This window comes from Aotus nancymaae, unplaced genomic scaffold (genome assembly GCF_030222135.1).
Source record: "Aotus nancymaae isolate 86718 unplaced genomic scaffold, 86718_ANA_hifiasm-v0.15.2.pri h1tg000057l, whole genome shotgun sequence".
Lineage (NCBI taxonomy): Eukaryota > Metazoa > Chordata > Mammalia > Primates > Aotidae > Aotus > Aotus nancymaae.
The window spans coordinates 9,593,982-9,607,840 of NW_026988471.1; the positions used below are offsets into that span (position 1 = coordinate 9,593,982).

Consider the following 13,859-nt stretch of genomic DNA (forward strand, 5'->3'; position numbering starts at 1 on the left):
AGTTCAAGTGATTCTCCTGCCTCAGCCTCCTGAGTAGCTGGGATTATAGGGGCCTGCCACCACACCTGGCTAATTTTTGTATTTATGGTAGAGACGGGTTTTCACCACGTTGGCCAGGCTGGTCTCAAACTGCTGACCTCAGGTGATCCACCCAACCTCAGCCTCCCAAAGTACTGGGATTATAGGCGTGAGCCACTGCGCCCGGCGTAAGCATAGCTTTTAATGGCAAGTCCCAGAAGGTTTTGGACTTGGATGTGATTCATTTCAGCCCTGAATTTCATGGAGGGCCACCCCCCTATACCCTCCCCAGAGACATCAGGGCACAGTGGGGAGTTGGGACCAGACACTGCCCTTGTGTTCTCCCTACACAACCACTCTGCCTGCGTCAGCCAGAAGTGTCTCTGAGTCTGCAGCTCGAAGGCCCACAGTCGTGCACCTGGGCCAGTGAGTGATTCTGAAGACTGCATTTGAAGTCAGCCTTGCAGCCTTCCAGAAACCTGTGTCTCTCTTTTTCTGCTTATAAACGTCCCTCTCTACTGGTTTCCCACAAAATCGTGAGGATGAGCGAGGTGTTGCTTGTGGAAGTTACTGTGGAGGGAAGGCGTTTGCGACATTCCATGGGCGGTGCTGGGAGCCCACCCATGTCTTCTGGGGGTGGCCCATGGGGCTCCTGAGGGTGATGGACAGGTCTGGCTCCTTTTCTTGGTGGGCTGGGCTGGGCTGTGGGAGGAGCTACGGACTGAGCCCTCCAAGTTCCGGAGGGCCGTGGCTGACCCTTCTGCAATGGGAGCTGAGTGGTGGGACAGTTAGATGGCTGTGCAGACAGTCTGATGGCCTGGCCTCCAAGGCCTTGAGTGATGGGACAGCCATGACCACTGGATGTCTCTGAATAGGCTTTGCCTTAACCCTGCCAGCAATTTTACCGTCTGCTTTATAAGCCCTGTTATGTCCATCAGATTGGCTAAGGGTGCAAAACGGGAATGCTGTTAAATTCCAGAGTCTCTGGTTACTTGGAAGGATGAGCTGAAAATAAGATGAAATTTCACAGGGCTAAAGGCAGGCTTTGCGCTATAGTTTAAGTATAGAGTCGTTCATTCATGAGGGTATGGGTTTGGAAGAAAGTGAGGTTGGAGAGGCTTGAGCGCACTCAGAACCAGTGGCTCTTTCTGTCTGTCCCCACTGGCTGTGCTGCAGCCCCGCTAAGCTGGAATCAAAGCTCCCCCAGGTCAGGCATGACCTCTTGTAGGGAGGGTGGACTCCCCGACCCGAGTCCACCTGGAGGTCCAGACAAGAATTAGAATCACTTCAGAAAAGCTCTGCAGATTGAACTGCACGAGTGCCTGGGGCTCAGAGCTGCAGACTGAGCACGTTGTGCAATTGCTGGGCTGCTTTTCCCTTTGCCACAGTAGATTTGCAATGAAGAAAAACAAATCCAGCTCAGTTAGAAGGGTGCAAGGTTCGCTTCGTCTGGCGACAGCAGCTCCTATGCTCTGGGGTAGTGAGAAAGTGTGTGGGCAGGTTGGCAAATCAGCCACATGTGTGTGCCCTGGGCTCAGCCCCCACCTTAGTGGGCACACCGGGGTCCACGAGACCCAGGGACTATTATATAGGGTCTGCTGGGGCCGGGTGTGTGCATGGGTGCTGGTTGTGTTGTTGAATTGACTGCCCCCTGGGATTTTTCCAATCAGACCAGTCTGCTGGGACCAGCCTTCTGGCGCTATGCCAAAGGCCTCCCCAGCTGTGATCCATTCAGGCCTAGAAAGCTGGGGATGCTGACTGCCACCACCCACTGGCCTCCATGGTGTGTCCACAGAGAGCCACCTTCCTGCAGGGCAGAGCTACTCCTGTCTGGGTGTAGAAGTTTCTTGTAAAGTCCCTAGCAGGGCTGCTCCGTTTAACCTACCCCTCCCCATTATCTCTCTCTCTCTCTGCATGACTAACTCTTATTCACTCTTCAAATCTCTGTTTAGATGTCACCTACTCAGAGAAGCCTTCCCAGATTCCAGATGGGGCTGGAGGCCCCTCTGCAGGCTCCCCTGCATCCTGCACTCACTCACCTATGGCACATATCATTGGCCCCAAAATCTCCTGGGCACTTATAACACTGTGGGTTCCTTGAAAATAGGAATCACTCTTGTTCTCTGTTGCATCTGTAACACTTAGGATGGTGCCTGGGACATAGTAGGAGTTCAATTAAGAATGTTTTGGCCGGGCGTGGTGGCTCACGCCTGTAATCCCAGCACTTTGGGAGGCCAAGGCGGGTGGATCACAAGGTCAAGAGATCGAGACCATCCTGGTCAATATGGTGAAACCCCGTCTCTACTAAAAATACAAAAAATTAGCTGGGCATGGTGGTGCGTGCCTGTAATCCCAGCTACTCAGGAGGCTGAGGCAGGAGAATTGCCTGAACCCAGGAGGCGGAGGTTGCGGTGAACCGAGATCGCGTCATTGCACTCCAGCCTGGGTAACAAGAGCGAAACTCCGTCTCAAAAAAAAAAAAAAAAAATACAAAAAATACAAAAATTAACCAGACATGGTGGCGTGTGCCTGTAGTCCCAGTTACTTGGGAGGCTGAGGCAGAAAAATCACTTGAACCTGGGAGGCAAAGGTTGCAGTGAGCCAAGATCACACCACTGCACTCCAGCCTGGGTGACAGAGCAAGACTCCATCTAAAAAATAAAAAAGAGAGAATGTTTTGAATGAGTGAAAGAATGCCTAAATGAGACTTCAGTTCCAGCTTGAAGAGCAGCCCACCACCTGATGAAGAAGTTCAAGTGTGGGAACCGCCCGGCATGTTGATGGCCCGGGTCCTCTGGATCACTGCTTGTGCAGGACAGAGGCAGCCCCTGAGTTCTCATGGGGGCTGGTGAGCAGAGTGGGGCCCCAGGATGCCTGATGGCCCTGTCTGAGGTGTCCAGGTGCCCCTGAGGTGGGCACCACCCGGAAGATGCATGTATCTGTGAAATAGCAGATAGGCCCTTAGGCCAACCAAGGAGGCACCTGAGCTCCTTAAAGGATTCCGAAGGGATATAAGGTTGCGCTTTGAACAATAGAGACGCGGGTCGGCTGAGCCCCAGCCCAGGTTCCGCGCAGGGACCTGGAATCTCCCTGTCCGCTGTAGGAGACCAGCTCTAGCGTGTCTCCTGCCGCCTTGGGTCTGGGTCTCCATGTGGCGGCGGCAAGTGACAAAGCGGCTGTGAAGCTCCCTCTAGACCGTAATGCGCGCCGCGTGGAGATGTTGCTGTCCCAGGGTAGACTTGGCGCTGTCGTGTCAGGCCGGACTACAGGGACAGTGTTTGTCAGCCTGTCTTCTGGGCAAGTTGGGGTGTCCTCCCTTCATATCGACCTGGCCCAGGTTCTCTGTGCCACCAGAACATCGTGTCATTTGGGATTCCTGATGGGACATTTTGAGACTTTGGTTCACAGTAAAGATTGGTCTTGTGTGATCTTAAAGTAAATATGGCTTAAAAACAAATGGCTGTCAGGGAATTGTAAATCAAACACCGATGAGAACAGCCCAAACCCAGGACACTCAGCACCAGATGCAAGGGAGGGTGGGAAGCCACAGCAACGCTCATTCACGGCTGGGGGAACGCAAAACAGTGCAGCCACCTTGAAAGACACTTTGACAGTTCCTTAGAAAGCTAAACACACTTTCACCCTGTGATCCAGCAATCATGCTCCTTGATATTTACCCAAAGGAGTTAAAAAAACTTACGTCCACACAGAAACCTGCGCATGGATGTGTATAGTGGCATTATTCATAATTGCCACAACCTGGAAGCCGCAAAGGTGTCCCTCAGTAGGCGAATGGATAAATAACCTGTGGGGCACCCAGACAATGGAGTATTATTCTACAGCACTAAGAAGAAATGAGCTAGCAAGCCAAGTCAAAAGACACCGGGGAGCTCGTATGCATACAACTAAGAGAGAGGCCAATCTGAAAAGGCCGTGCCTGTGGAGGATTGCACCCGGTGACATCCTGGGAAAGGCAAAGCTACGGAGATAAGAAAGATCAGTGGTTACTAGGGGTTGGGAGGGAGGGAGGGATGAACAGGCAGAGCACGGGCATTTTTAAGGCAGTGAAACTGCTCTGTATGAGACTGTAGTGGTGGAGACGTGGCATTCCACACTTGTCAAAACCCATAGAACATACAGCACCAACAGTGAGTCCTGATGTAACCTACGGATTTAGCTGATAATGAAGAGGCAGGGCGGGTTCATCAGTTGTAACAGACAGCCACCCTGGGAGTAGGGAGGGTGGAGGGATGTCGAGAACTCTGTGCTTTCCACCCGATTTTGCTGTAAACTAAATAGCTCTAAAAAGTAAAGTTCATTAATTAAAAAAAAAAAAAGGAAATGGCCATATGCCACACGCTGCGTGGAGGGCACGCGTCCCCAGGCAAGTAAGCTAGAGCAGAGGCAGGAGCGAACAGCTCTATCTGGCGCTGGGCGAGAAGCTGCACGTTCCGCCCCCTCCCTGCTCCCGTGTGGGACCCAGTGAAGCCCTCCTGTGCCCGGCTGCAGCTCTGAGTGGGGAGTGTGGTCTCCACAGCAGATCAGCCACGAAGGCGGCATAGCTTCCTGTTTCTGCCCGGCCACGCCACAGGGCACTCGGCCCTTTTCCTGAGCACTCGAAGCTGCATTTCCTCGAGCTCCTTCCTGTTTAGGAACAGGAGGGGAGTGGCGGCTCACGTGTGCAGGACTTTCCAGGGTAGTGGTGTGCGGGACGCGCTGCGGCACCTTAGACCTGCCTCCGGGAATGAGGTGTGGATTAATCCACACACCCTGTGCCGCTAGAGTCTGACACTGGTCGAAAGGTGAGTCTGGGCTGGTGTGGTGACTCATGTCTGTCATCCCAGCACTTTGGGAAGCTGAGGCAGGAGGATTGCTTGAGCCCACGAGTTCTAGACCAGCCTAGGCAACATAGTAATACCTCGTTTCTACAAAAAGTAAACAGAATTAGCCTGGCGTGGTGTCATGTGCCTGTGGTTCCAGCTACTCAGGAGGCTGAGGTTGGAGGATCACTTGAGCCAAAGAGGTCTAGGCTGCAGTGAGCCAAGATCACACCACTGCACTCCAGCCTGGGTGACAGAGTGCGCCCCCCTGAGCCCCCCTCCCTTTTTTTTGAGACCACATCTCGCTCTCTCACCCAGGTCGGAGTACAGTGCTGCGATCTCGGCTCACTGCAACCTCTGCCTTCCAAGTTCAAGCAACTCTCGTGCCTCAGTCTGCTGAGTAGCTAGGATTACAGGCGCCCGCCACCGCTCCCGGCTAATTTTTGTATTTTTAGTAGAGATGGGTTTCACTACATTGACCAAGCTGGTCTCAAACTCCTGGCCTCAAGTGATCCACCCACTTCAGCCTCCCAAAGTGTTGGGATTATAGGCATGAGCCACTGAGACCGGCCCTGAATGAAAAAGAAAGGTAAATCTCAAAAAAAGAAAAGGTAAATATAAGAAGTGACTAATAGGGGACTGTGTTTGTGAAATCTCCTCACCTCAGCGCTGTCGACATTTGGAGCAACATAATTCTTTGGTGTGTGGGGGTGGGGGGCTGTCCTGTGCACTGGGGTGCTTAGCAGTGTCCTTGCCCCACCCATAAGATGCTAAAGATGCTAGCAGATGTGTCCCCTCAACTCTCCAGTTGTAATAACTAAAAACGTCTCCAGGTTGAAGTCACTAAATTATATGTGTACACATGTAATTACACACATACGTACACATGTGCGCACACATACCTGCATACACACACATCTTTTGATGGTGGCTCTGGATTGGCAAGCTTGCTCCATGGCCAGAATCAGCATCCTAATACTTGCCCCATCCTTTAAAATAAACTTCCCAATCCCAGGCAGACAACAGAACAACCCCAGATCTCCACCGTCGGGGTGGGGACAAGGTGAGGGAGGTGGTGCCCCAGCTGGAAGGTCATTTCTTTCTTCAGCCATGTCAGATGAGCCACTTCCCCTCACTGGGATTGGGATGGGAGCTGCCAGTGGTGTTCTTTCAAAAGACCCCTTGTGGGAGCAGAGGGGTGGAGGGAGAGAAGCCCCCTCCGCACATCCACGTGGGATGCGTGTTTGGAGGGAAGGATTTTGAGCGCCCATCCTGGGGATGGGGAAGCAACCCAGACTGCCACCTCTGGGGTACCCTCACTCATATTCACTACTGCCCTCCACAACCTGCCATGCTGATGTGGTGCCAGGTGCTGTGCTGGGCACCGATGCAAAGCCCTCTCGCCTGTGGGGCTACAGATGTGAATCTGCAACTCCCAGAAAAGTGGAATTTCAGTGGCAGAGGGGGCTGAAGAGGCGATGCTCAGTGCTATAAAAGCCAGTGGCTGGGAGTTTCGGGGGCTTCCCTAGGGAGGGACCCTGAGCTGGGGTCTAAAGAAAGAGCAGTTGACTGGGGAGGTAGGGAGTGTTCCAGGAAGGGAAACAGTGTGGTGGCAGCTGGGGCTTGCACTTTCAAAGAAAGCTTCAGACTTCTCTTTCTGATTGTGAAGTGAGCTGAGCAGACTGAAATCAAGGGTGTGAAAATAAAGATAGAGGCGACGGGAAGACCCCACCATGAGTGGCCGCCACGGAGTGCAAATGTGTGTGAGCTGCTGTGTGGTCCTTGCCATCTTCCCGTCAGCCCCTGGGCCTGGAGAGGCTGAGAATCTGAGCTAAGACCGCCCAGTGGTGTGAGGCTGGCCAGCTGTGCGTATATCTCTGAGGGACTCCAGGACCCCAGTGCTTCCTGCTGGTGGCTTCAGCTCCAGGACACTTGTCGGGAATGCAGTGTCCAGGGCTGAACTCCAGGAGGTTCAGCCTTGAACTTGTCGGGAATGCAGGTTCAGGGCTGAACTCCAGGAGGTTCAGGCATTTCACTGGGACAGGGCCCAGGAATCTGCATTATAGCAAGCGCCTGCTCCAGGCTTGCTACCCGGGCAGGGAGGCTTAGTGATCCGAGTTCCTTGGGTGCAGGCACTTGCTGCTTCTCTCAGAGGCTGGGCCGGGCTGTGATGTTTTCATCCAGTGTACTGGGCTGATTTCACTTGTGGATGCAGAATGAGAAGCTGTGGAGGAGATCACAGTGAGCTGTCTGCATGGGTGATGGCGGAATCCAGTGTCTGCTTGGCCAAGGGTGTCACTAATAGGATTTGCCGAGCCTTTTAGATGTTTGTGTCGAGACGGCTGCTGCAGGAACCCAGAGGCTGCTCATTTGTGGAGAATGAATAATTTATTTCTGTTTTCAGATGACTTATTCCTTCGTCACAGACGCCACAGACGAGCTCCCGCGTGTTCTGTAAGGCTCCTGATTAAGTGGTTTCAGCAGGAGAATTTGGCTTAATCCCTCACTTCCCAGGACACCTGGTTCCAGGCTGCTGATTTGCCGGCCACATTTTAGGGGTGTCCGGAGCCCCTCCACTCTGGGTGCTTTTCTTCCTGCTTTGCCTGTTTGGGGATCCCGGCTGCCGAGCACATTCTGGCCCTGGGTTTCAGGGTTGTCCGGCTATTAGGATATTAATGGCCATAACACAGCAGGACTCGAGTATGATAAGCTGAGCCGCATAAGGTCACAGTTGCTCTTGAACGTCTCTAACTTTAACAAGGGCCAGGCTCACCCCAGCCTAGGTTGCTCCCTCACCTCCTCAGGGTCTCCCTGACATCAGTTTCAACATGTGCCTTCCGTCCCGCCCAGGCCACCATGTTGATCCTCTGGGTCCATGGCTCAAGAGCCCACCATGGCTCCCTGTGGCCAAATGCAGCCTGAACTCAGTATTGAGCGCCTTTCGAGAATGGGCTTGGTCCTTTCTGCCTGGGCTCGGTTGCAGGGCTCCGTGCTCTGAGCTGCCGCTCACTGACTCATTCATTGCATGTTTATCCTTTTGTTGTTGTTTCAGCACTGAGTGGGTCTGTGGAAGCTTTGGAATGTTTGTTGAGAGTCTGCCCAGCTGCAGAGGCTGGGAAGGGGCTTCGATGTGGGGAGCAAGACCCCGCCCCGGGTTACAGGTGGGCCCTCCCAGGTGGCCCAGGGCCCTGGCGGGGAGGGGGTGAGACGGCAGCGTGGGAGAGTCTCAGAATTTTTGGCATCTTGAATCTGCCCACTGGGTGAGATTGAGGCCCCAGGTGGGTGTCAGGGACGTTGAATGCCAAACCACAAAGGTCTGCAGGCTGGGGAGGCTGTCGTCAGTGGTGGGGGGCATTCCAGCCTGGTGGAGGAGACCACGCTGCAGATGGCCAGCTGGAGCACCCCCCGCCAGCCCCGCTGCCTGCACCCCCTTCCACCTCTCCACAGGCCCGCCTCAGGCCCCACACACCCTCTGCGCTGCCTTGCTCGGCACTGCTTTCTTTCACTGCAGTGGCTCACTGGGGGTTCCACCCCCTTATTGCTCTTTGGGTGAAGTTTGGTCTCCAGCCTCTCCACGAGGCAGGGTGCGGTGCCGGGGAGTGGCCGGTGGGAGAAGCAGGGCTTGCAGGCCAGGTGGGCCCAAGTGTGGTTCCTGGCACAGTGCTGGTAGCTGTGTCACCCGGGGCAAGTGGCTCGAAGCCTATTTTTCATCTGTAGACGGGGGGATGGTCTGTGTCTTTGCAGCACCCATGAGGAGCAGGTGAGACAGGGTATGGCCTTTGAGGGCTCCTAAGGGGGACCCATAAACGCCACGTTCAGCCTTCCACATAAAGGACCATGAGTCCAAAGAGTAGCCCCATGTGAAGCCACCTCCTCCACCCAGCCTCATGGCCTCCTCAGGAAGGGCATGGAGGAGGGGTGGGATGCCCACAGTACCCTGGAGGAAGCAGTCCTGAAGAGGAGGCAGCCCTGGAGGATGGGTGTTGCATTGGAGGCTGGCTGCAGCCTCCTGTGGGGCATGTCCACGTGGAGGGGCGCCTGGTGTATGCCCCACCCTGTCACCCCCACAGAGTTCCTGGTGCTCTGGGTACCTGCTGTTCCTGAGGCATTCGGGTGGACACAGGGACCACCTCACCAGGGACAGCGTGGCCCCGTGCTGCTGAGCGGGTGATACTGACCCTGGTTCCAAACTGCGTTCCTGCTGGTCCTTCGTCCCGCTCCTCCAGTGTCATCATTAACACAGCTTGAGAGAGTTGAACAGTGGTACTCAGAGAGGCTTGAGGCTCCGGCTCATGTGACCATGACCAACAGCTGAAAGGTGACTTGTGGCCTGAACACCTGCAAGGGACACTTACTCAGATGCCTGAATCTTTGCATCTCTGCCCAGCAAATGAAAGGACCCGAGTGTTACCTGGCCACACTGGCCCCGTGAGCCGACGTGAGACCCTTTTTCTCAGGGTGTGCTTGTTCAAGCGCGCAGTGGAAGGGTTGGGCGAGATGGGTGGTTTTGTTTCTTTTTCCTTCTTTGCAGTTGACTGTTTTCCTCGCCAGTGAAGCCACAGTGGAGGTCTGTGTGTTGGGCAGGTGAAGTGGCCGTGAGGGGCCGGGGGAGCCCTGGATGCATTTCCTCCCTGCCCTTGCAGGATGCGTCTGGGACCCTCAGCCCCTAGAGGACAGTTGGAGGCTTCTGGCCTAGGGTTCTAGGGTCTCCTGAGAAGGTCAGAGGCTTGTCTGGCTGAGACAGACAGCGGTTAGTCAGCATGTCTGCGGGCAGGAGGCTCCCCAAATAGAAAGTGCTGGATCGGGAACGGGTTCATTGTTCCCCGCCTCCCTGGGGCTGTCGGCATTTCCCTTATGGCAGCCTCACTGTTCTGACATTGGCAAAGATTCGTTTTATCTTCCTCCTTCCAGAAGAGGAGGTGCCTCAGACACTGCCCAAGAAGACACCAAGCAGGCTCTTTATGCCCCTGTCCGAGGGTTGGAGGCATCCAGGAGCTGTGGTGGGGGTGGCAGTGACTGGCTTGGGAGGTTCTAAGAATTCTGTTAATGAGCAGCGAGCTGTTTCCTTTTCCTTCCTGCCTATGGAAGGTCATGAGTGAACAAACCAGTTTCAGTCTCAAGAAAACAGCATGTTTAGAGGGGACCTGTCCTCACCCCACCCCCGTCACTGGGAGAGGACTGCAGGTCTCACGGCTCCCTTCTCTCTCTGCTGCCCCAAAGTCCAGGGACTCCTATGATTTCTCTCCTTGGTGCCTGGTATTTTTGTAGCACTCTGGTTTTCAAAGTTCTTCTATAGCAATTGTGCTTAAAGTAAAATATAAACTCCATCCCCAGCCCCTAAGCCCCGCTCCCCGCTGACCTCGTCTCTTACTGGGAAGCCCAGTCTGTGTCCCCAGCCACAGCTATGAACACCTTGTCCGTGTTTAAGAGTCCAGGTCAGGCCGGGCGCGGTGGCTCACGCCTGTAATCTCAGCACTTTGGGAGGCCGAGGCGGGCGGATCACGAGGTCAAGAGATCGAGACCATCATGGCCAACATGGTGAAACCCCGTCTCTACTAAAAATACAAAAATTAGCCAGGCGTTTGGCACGCACCTGTAGTCCCAGCTACTTGGGAGGCTGAGGCGGAAGAATCGCTTGAACCCAGGAGGTGGAGGTTGCAGTGAGCTGAGACTGCACCACTGTGCTCTAGCCTGGGCAACAGAGCAAGACTCCATCTCAAAAAAAAAAAGAGTCCAGGTCACGCAGCATCTTAGTGGGTACTGTGGACCCATTGTGTGTACGCTCCAAATTCTTGTGCAGAGACCCTCACTCCCAGTGGGGTGTTATTAGGAGAGGGCCTCTGGCAGGTGATGTGGCTGTGAGAGCAGAGCTCCCATGATGGGATCAGTGCCTTTATGGGAAGAGGGGGCGGGCCAGACCTGCCTCTGCTGTCTGCCTTGCAAGCGTATAATGAGAAGGTGAGGTAGGAGGCGGGACTCAACTCCAGAGCAGGACTTGGACACCAGACCCAACTGAGGACTAGCTAAAACAGGGCCAGGATGGAAACAGCTTTCTTAGATGCGCCCACTGGTGCACCATGTCAGTTTGCCACTGCCATGGCGACACCCAGATGTTACTGCCCCTTTCCATAGCAATGATCTGACGACCTGGAAGTTACCAACCTTTTCCTAGAAATTTCTGCGTAACCTACCCCCTAATTTGCATGTGATTAAAAGTGGGACTAAATCCGACTACAGCCCTGCCTCTGAGCGGCTGCTCTGGGCACACTGCCTATGGGGTAGCCCCGCCCCGCAAGGAGCAGCCCCTCTGTGCTGCTGTGCACGGCTGCTTCAGTAAAAACTGCTAACACCACCGGCTCGCCTTGAATTCTTTCCTGGGTGAAGCCAAGAACCCTGCTGGGCTAAGCCCCAGTTTGGGGGCTCACTTGCCCTACATCAACAGGAGCCATCGGTACACCAGGAAGAGAGCCCTCCCCAGAACCCAGCCACGCCACCACCTTCATGTTGAACTTCCAGTCCCCAGAACTGTAAGAGGTAAATGTTTGTCCCTGAAGCTACCCAGTCTATGGTAATTAGTTCGAACAGCCTGGACTAACTAAGACACAGTATGTAAGTCTGGCTTCTTCACTCAGCACTGTGGTTGCGAGATGCATCTGTCGTGCGTGGCACTGAGGTTCATTCTGATTGCTGTACAGGGCTCCGTTGTGACTATACTCCAGTTTCTTTGCCTATGGAATGTACATGGATATTCGGATGGTTTCTAGGATGGGGCTGGGACAAACAGTGCAGCTCTGAGTGTCCCTGCACATGCTTTTTGGTGCACGTGTCCTTCTTTCTGTTGGACATACATGAAGGAGGTGAGTTGCTGCTTCACGGGGCACATGTGTGGACACCTTTAGTAAATACGCCAGTTTTTCACAGTGGTCATAGGCTGTAGATTCCTTTTATTACGTGACAGGAGCTCAAATGTGCTGGTAGTGGGAGTGGCAGCAGGAGCTGCTACAGTAAGCCGCTACACGTTCTCTGGATGTCCGGGATCCCTGCCAGCGGCGCCCGGCACCCCAGGAACCAGGGGCTTGGTGCTGGGCACCGTCATGGCCACTCGCAGCTCAAGACCTTCCCCTGTGTGAAGCTTGCAACCTGTATGGTCTCATGTGGACGTCCTGGCTTCCACCGTGTGCCCTGTGGCTGGTCTCAGACCGCAGCCCACCCTGGTGGTCTCTGCAGGACACGTAGGTGCCTCTGTAACTCAGTGTCTTGAATTGAACAATGGGAGAAAATGCCTCCACGAAAAAGGTCACTGTGCAAAACATCTGTATTCTTGGAGCGACTGTGCTTACCACCTGGGGCCACAGTGGAATTAGTCATTTGAAAATCACAGTCACCTCCGAAATAGTCATAATCCCAAACCATCCATCTTTCACTTCAGACCCCATTATAATTTTTTCTCCCTAAGGGACTTTGCTTCCTAATTATGTTGGATTTCAGAATATATTAAAATAATTTGTCATCTCTCGAGCACACATCCGCCCACTGTGAGCAAGCAGGAGAGGCCATTTCTGGTTTTCTGTAGGTCCCGGTGAGCATGTGAAGCCTGCGCCTGGGCAAGAGCTTGGGTGCTGGCAGGAAGAAGCTTTTCCAGCACCCTTTGCCAAAGACCAGCCAGCCAGGGAAGTGGGCACGAAACCTCTCCAGGACTGGGCCAAGAGGGAGGAACTGAACCCAGAAATAGCCCCGGAACCATAAGCTGCTTAGACCGTGACCTGCAGTACCCAGGGTGGCAGCTGTTTGTGGACTTGAGCTGAGAGTTCCTCCAGTGGAAGCTCCCGACAGAACATGCCCATTCCTGAGGGCCTGGGCTCCGGCTCCACCCCCCGTGGACTGGGTCACCGCCTTGAAGGCAGAGAGATCTTAAGAGCTTGTCTCTGACTGCCCACCAGATGCCCAGCACACGTCTGCATGCACACCACTGAGCCATGGGCTTCTCAAAGGTGGGGATGCTGTCCCTGTTCCTAACACACGTGGTGGGCACTCAGCATGGGTCTGCGGGGCCTGTGGGGAGTTCTCCAAGGCAGTTTGTAGCTCAGCTCCAGCACCTTCCTGGGGGCCCAGCCCTGGATTTGAGGCTGCCAGCTTGTTGCGGTCAGCTAAGTTGGTACCTGTTCATCTCTTCCCCTCTGTAGGGGTGACCAGCGCTGAGACTGTTATGTCCCCTGGCTGCAGGACTTGGGAGCTCCACACTTGGGCCCCTTGCTCTTGTGAGCCTGCTCTTTGCTGTCCCGTCGCCTGGCATAGAGGAGTAGGAGGAGATTGACTTAGATTCCTTTTTATTAAAAAAAAACAAAACAGCTTTGTGGAAATGTAATTCGCAGACCCTACCATTTACCCACTTAAAGTATACAATGCAGTGATTTTTAGTATATTCAGGTGTGAGTGCAGCTATCACCACAGTCAACTTTAGAGTGTTTTCATTGATCCAAAAGGAAACCCCTACCCTTTAACTGCGAACCCCTCTTTCCCCATCCCCTCTTCTGCCAGCCCAAGAAGCTACGAATCTACTTTCTGTCTCTGTCCTGGACATTTTACATGGATGGAATCATACCACATTTGTCCTTTTGTGTCTGGCTTCTTTCATGATATTTTGGGGATTTTGTTGTTGTTTTTTAAGACATGGTCTTGCTCTGTCCCTTGGGCAGGAGTGCAGTGGCAGGATCATAGCTCACTGCAGCCTTGAACTCCTGGGCTCAAGCGATCCTTCCACCTCGGCCTCTTGAGTAGCTGGGACTACACGCATGCACCACCATGCCTAGCTTATTTATTTATTTATTTAGTAGCGATGAGGTCTCACTGTGTTGCCCAGGCTGGTCTCGCAGTCCTGGGCTCAAGCGATCCTCCCACCTCGGCCTCCCTTAGTGCTGGGATGACAGGTATGAGCCACCACACCTGGCCAAGAATTGGTGTTGCCTAAATGTTTGTAGAATTCAGTGGTGAAGCTATCTGGCCAGGGCCTGCCTTTGTGGA

The 13,859-nt window shown here is 53.9% G+C and overlaps 1 protein-coding gene across 12 annotated transcripts in view; it reads left to right on the forward strand.

The window, feature by feature from the left end:
- The window catches only part of HPCAL1 (hippocalcin like 1), a 121,023-nt gene that overhangs the window by 76,593 nt on the left and 30,571 nt on the right, over nucleotides 1-13,859 (forward strand). Inside the window, exon 1 of one of the 12 annotated variants that reach the window (XM_012438839.2) lies at nucleotides 4,803-4,820. The exons of 10 other annotated variants lie outside the window; for them this stretch is intronic. The gene's annotated coding sequence lies outside the window, so the exon portion shown is untranslated. Of the gene's footprint in view, nucleotides 1-4,802; nucleotides 4,821-11,354; nucleotides 11,373-13,859 lie in introns of those variants that run through there. One more of the 12 variants, XM_012438837.2, reaches the window with a different exon arrangement.